Here is a 6207-nt window from a genome sequence, read left to right on the forward strand (position 1 = left end):
CCTCGATGATGACACTTTGCTAGGGGCAAAAGAAAATCTTGGCTTAACATTATCCTGACCCTCCAGGAACCTGTAAGTCTACTTTAACATATAAAAATTCCTTTGGAAACTTCCTTTAGCTCAACTCCCCCAAGATATATGCAGGCAATCGCGCTCCAAGTGTAACATGCCCCCCTGATATACGTCAGAAGGGTCCCATGACTGAGGTTTTACTAAACAGTAATAAATGTCGTTTCCCTAGCAACAGCTCAAGGTCCTGCAAACCTTGCTTCCAAAATACCTCAGAGACTTATTCCATCCCTAACCCCCTCGCAACCTGAGGGTATATAATCAGTAACCTGTCATGACCCCAGTGCACACTTTCTGCCCACGGGTCCTTTAATAAAATCACCTTTTTACACCAAAGATGTCTTCAAGAAGTCTTTCTTGGCCGTCGGCTCCGGACCGCCCCTCCACCCTCCACCATCACCCCAAAACTTCATCAGCTGTTATTAACGTCACTGTTCTCTTGCCTTCAAATCAGCAGACCTATTGATCACCAAACATGCCCAGGCCCCAGGCTGGGCACTGGGCACTGGGCCCTGGGAAAATTTACAGTAAATTTATTTTACTGTAACATAATTTACAGTGATGTAAACTTTACAGTAAAACTTTAAACTTTACAGTGTAAAATTTACAGTAAAATTATTTTACTGTAAAAAAATTTACAGTGATGGCACAGTTTCCGGAAGGCACTGCGCGCAGCCAGTTTCTTCCTTCTATTGAAGTTATTGGCTGAAGTGTCAAAAGAAAGGCCCAGAGGGGCTGGGGCCTGTCTGAAGAAACAAATCCTGGTCGTCCTGGCTCTTAGCCCTGTGAGGTTCAAGAAAATGCGTAGATGACGAAATCGAGGTGGATCTTCCTTCCAGAAGATTATCGGTCAGATTATGAAGCGAAAGGTCCAAGGTCCCGCTTTCTGACAACACAGGACACCCACCTCCGGTGCAAAGGTCCTCAAGGTGATTCTCATTCACAGGCAATAAAGCCAATCTGGGTGCTGCATCACCACAGAGGACCTATTGTCCCCTGATAAGTCAGATACTCTTTGACCTGCACTGGCTGTTCCCTTGGCCTCAAAGGCTTCTTCCTCCAGACAGTTTCCTGGCTCCCTGCCTCACCTCCTTCAGCTCTTTATTCAGATGACCCCTTCTCAGGCTGCCCCTTTAACATCTCCACTTGGTGTTTGGGCCGTCTTGTTAACCGAGGTATTCCCGGTGCTTACCACAGGATCAGGAAACTGGTGGGCACTAAATAAATATTTGTTGAGTGAATTCCGGATAAAGTGGCTGGAACCCAGACCTTGGGGAAAGCTGACCCATCCTAACGGCAACAATGTGCTATGGGCAGGAATAGCCCAAGGCAGGGAGAAGGTCGGAGGCTTCCTGTACCTCTTCCTGTCCCTCTGGGTCTGGAGGAATTAGCACCCACACTTGATGGACAGACAGGGAGAAATGGTCACTCTCTATTACACATGAAAGAAGCAAGTTGTGCCACACTGTCTATTATAATTCCACCTTGTTAAAAAAACTAACCATTTGGGTTATTCATTTATTTAACACACCGATACTGAATGCATATACAGGTAAGAGAAAAATGCCTCCTTTCTCTGCACATGCAATAGTTCTGACACCAAATGAGAGGGACTTTCTGGACCAAGCAATTCTTGGTGGACAAGGACTGGTGTCCTACAGTTTAACTCAATTCTGATACTCACTGCCTGGAGTTAACACCAAACCCACGGGTTCAGGGCTCAGTCTCACAAGACCGGCCCCCATTTCGGGCGCTAACCACGAGTCCCAGGTTGTCACCGGGACTGCAGACCAACTGGCTATACGTCGAGAGTTCCCATGACCCCTTCATCAAGTTTGATCGTTTGCTTGAACAGCTCATAGAACTCAGAGAAACAGTTACCTATGTTGACCAGTTTATTGTAAAGGATACGACGCTGGAACAGCCAAATGGAAGAGCCGCGCAGGGCCAGGTACACGGGAAGGGGGCGGAACTTCCATGCCCTCTCTGGGTGCGCCACCCTCCTGGCACCTAGACGTGCTCCCCAACATGGAAGCTCTCAGAGCCACAACATTTAGGGGTTTTCTGGGGCTCCCATTCAGTAGGCAAGTGTGGTTGAAATGGGGCTTCTTACAAATGACAAAAGATGTTCCTTTCACTTTTATTACTTAGGAAATTACAACCGTTTTAGGTGCTCTGGCCAGGAGCCGGGGAGGAAGACCCAAATATGTATTCCTTAGGATATCTCAATATCACAAGAGGTATTCAATTCCTTAAGCACAGAGTTACAAAGCACCTACTGTGTGCCACGCCTGGGACTAGTTGGTAAGCCGCCATCGCAAAAGCAGCAATACCACCAGCAGAGAGGCAGGGTGGTGTCGTGGTTAGGAATGTGTCTTCTGGACAACACATCTGATCCCGGGCTCTGACTCCCTTGCTGGGTGTCCTTGGACATGTCATTTGCCCTCTTCATGCTGCAGTTTCCTCATCTATAAAAGAGGGGTAGCCATAGCGCCTAAACCTCAGGCCTGTTTGAGGATTAAATGAGATCAGCTATGCTCCCGTTCTTAGCCCGGGGCCTGGCACAAAGCATTTGCTCACCTGGCTCATCTTGGCTCATCTCGTCCCTGTATGAGATAGGCACCATTGTCACCCCTTCTGCATGACAGGAGAGGAAACCAGGACTCACCCACGTGAAGCTACTGGCCCATTTCACATACTGAAGAAAGGGCAGGGCTGGTATCCAAACCCAGGTGGTCAATCCTACAGCACCCTTGGATCATTTCAGCTTGCAGAGGGAGCATGTTTTGTGTTCCTAAATGAAAAAGAGATACATCCTGTTGTGATGTGATGAAGTTTGTGATGAAGATGTTGCTGTGAAGGCATCCGAAAAATGAAATTAGCACTTAAGTCAGTAGATTTACCAGATTACCCTCTGCAGTGTGGGCGGGCCTTACCTAATCAGTTGAAGGACTTCAAAGGAAAAACAAAAAGAAAGTGAGGTCCCCACAGAAGAGGGAATTCTGTTTCCAGACTGTCTGGGGACTTAAGTCGGCAACATCAAGTCTCCCCTGGGCCTTCAGCCTGTTCCTCTACCCTGAAGATTTTGGACTTAACAGGCTCCACAATCACCAGAGCAAATTTCTTAAGACAAATCTCTCTATATATATACACACTTATTGGTTCTCTTTCCCTGAAGAACCTTGACAAACACATATCCCGTCCCAGGAGCCTATGGTGTGTGGCTCTGGTGAATGAAATAGACAAAGTCCTCATCTCAAAAGACTCCTGAGAGATACTTTTCTCTTTTATAATCGAAGACCAATGACCCAAACTTTGTAAATCCTAGAATGAGATCCAGATATACCTCTTCTTTTATTTTATTTTTATTATATTTTAATGCTTATTTATTTTTGAGAGAGAGACACAGAACCACAAGCAGGGGAGGAGCAGAGAGAGAGGGAGACACAGAATCCGTAGCAGGCTCCAGGCTCCGAGCTGCCAGAACAGAGCCCGACAAGGGGCTCGAGCTCACAAACCATGAGATCATGACCTGAGCCGACGTCGGGCGCTTCACTGACTGAGCCACCAGGCACCCCTGAAGTTGAACTCTTAACCGACTGAGCCACCAAGGCATCCCCAGATAGACTTCTTATATACAGTGCAATCAAATAAAAAGTTTAAATTCTTACTTGGCTAAGGAAAGGGGAGATGCTTGCTGAAAGCCCTGGAGAGAGGCCCTGGTAGGGACAGCTAGATTCCCTGACCCTGGCTTGCCACCTTCTAGATCCACTGGGGCCCTGAGCCCTCCCCACCACCACCGGCTGGTACGGAAGGCTGTGAGCGGCTCTAGTCCGTAGCACTCCTACCAAAGAGCTCCTAAGGGAGCGTTGACTAACCACAGCATACCTGCCCCAGTCAATCTGCAGCAGATATGGAGGGAAGCACGGGGAGTTTTCTGGTCACGTGACAATAGTGCTCTGAGGAGCACTGAGCCAGCCCAGGTGAATGTCTTACCATGCGTTGTGGGTCGAATCGTGTCCCTGCAAATCCTCATGTTAAAGTCCGAATCCCCTGGTACCTCAGAACGTGAACGTTTCTGGAAACAGGGTCATTGCAGATGTCATTAGTTAAGAGGAAGTCATATTGAGCACAGCGGGGACCTAATCTGACCAGTGTCCTTAGGAAAGGGGGAAATTTGGACACAAGGTGCGTCTGCAGGGAGAAGGCCGTGTGAACTTGAAAGCAGGTATCTGAGTGATGCCTTCTACCGGCCAGGGAACCCAAGATTGCCAGCAAACCAGCAGAAGCCAGGAGAGAAGCTTGGCAGATTCTCCTTCACATCCCTCAGAAGGAACCAGCCCTCTGGTTGATCTTGGACCCCTAGTCTTCTACATTCAGCCTATTGCAAGACAGTAACTTTCTACCGTTTAAGCCACTTGGTTTGTGGTACCTTATTAGGGCAGCCCTGGTGAGGTAGGCAAACCCTACCACTCGTGGCTGTTCGCTACTCTCTTCTTCAAGTTTACTTATTTTAGGAGGGGGGTGGGCGGGGAGGGACAGAGAGAGGATCCCAAGCAGGCTCCCCAGTGCCAGCGTGGAGCCCGATGCGGGGCTCAAACTCACAAACCGTGAGATCACGACCTGAGCTGAAATCAAGAGCTGAACACGTAACCGACTGAGCCTCACGTTGGCTACTCTCTTCTTAAATGGCCCTCAAGTAGCCATCAGTTTGGCTCCTGATGACTCAAAGAGAATGGCGATGCCCGGCTGGCTCCTGGGGGGCCCTGTTTGTACAGCTCTGGTATCAGATTCTTTAGGCACTTGCTGAAATGCAGATTTCCGGGCCCTGCTCCAGACCCACTGAGTTAGAATCCAAGGGCTACGGCTAGAATCTGGATTCTCAAAGATCTCTCCGGCTGATCTTTTTGCCAATGGACTTTTTTTTTTTTTTTAAACAGTTGTTTGCAGAAAAATTGAGATGACATACAGAGAATTCCCATATACTCAACACGGACTCTGCCGTATTATTGTACCATTTAACACTTTACGTTAGTATATTTGTTACAATTAACGAACAAATACTGAGACATTACTATATAGTAGCTAGTGTCCAGAAATTACTTCGATTTCCTTTATTTTTACCTGAAGTCCTCTTTTTCTGTTCCAGGATCCCATATTACTTCTGGTTGTCATGTCTCCTTAGGTTCTTCTTGGCTATGGTGGTTTCTCAGACTTCACTACTTTTGATGACCTTGGTAAGTTTTTTGTTTTTTTTTTTTTAATGTTTACTTATTTTTGAGAGAGCATATGTGGGGGAAGGGCAGAGAGAGTGGCGGGGGACAGAGGATCTGAAGCAGGCTCTGTGCCGTCAGCGTGGAGCCCCGTGCGGGGCTTGAACTCACGAGCCATGCGATCACGACCTGAGCCGAAGGTGGTGGCCCAACCGAGCCACCCAGGTGCCCTGACGACCTTGATGATTTTGAGGAGTCCTGGTCAGGTATTTCGTAGGATGCCTCACTGCCAGAATCTGTCCCGTGTCCTCAGAAGACTGGAGCCATGGCTTATTGGGAGGAAGACCACAGAGGTGAAGGGGCATTTTCATCACCTCACATCAAGAGGACATACAGGCAACGGCAACAACTTTATCACTGTCGCTGTTGACCTTGATCACCTGGCCAAGGTGTTTGTCCAGCTCCCAGCTGATTATCGCCCCAGATGAACAAGAGGTGATGGAGAGAAGGCCTCTGACTCTGTGACAGCTCTCTTAGGTCACCGTTCCGAAGAAAGCAGCCACGGCAGGCGGATGGCTGGATGGCTCGCACACACAGCGCTGGTCTTACCCACAGCGAGCACCTCACCATGACTTCATGTGTAACAACCCCACAAGACAGGCAGAACCATTATTCTCATGTTACAGGTCAAGGAGCTGCTCTTTGAGGCCCCACAGCCAGCAGCCCGCAGAGCCTCACCTGCCTGGCACCATGCCGAGGCTTGCAGGGAAGGTGGGAAGGTGAGGACGCCAAGGTGGCTGGGGTCTCCTCTCCCAGGGTGACAGCAGGGACAGGAGACATGCAGTGTCTCCCTTTGGGGCCCAGACTGGAACCTTAGCCAGAGGCCAACTTGCTCCTTCTACCCCAAATGTGAGTAGGAAATATC

This window comes from Panthera leo, chromosome D4 (assembly GCF_018350215.1).
Source record: "Panthera leo isolate Ple1 chromosome D4, P.leo_Ple1_pat1.1, whole genome shotgun sequence".
NCBI classification, from domain to species: domain Eukaryota; kingdom Metazoa; phylum Chordata; class Mammalia; order Carnivora; family Felidae; genus Panthera; species Panthera leo.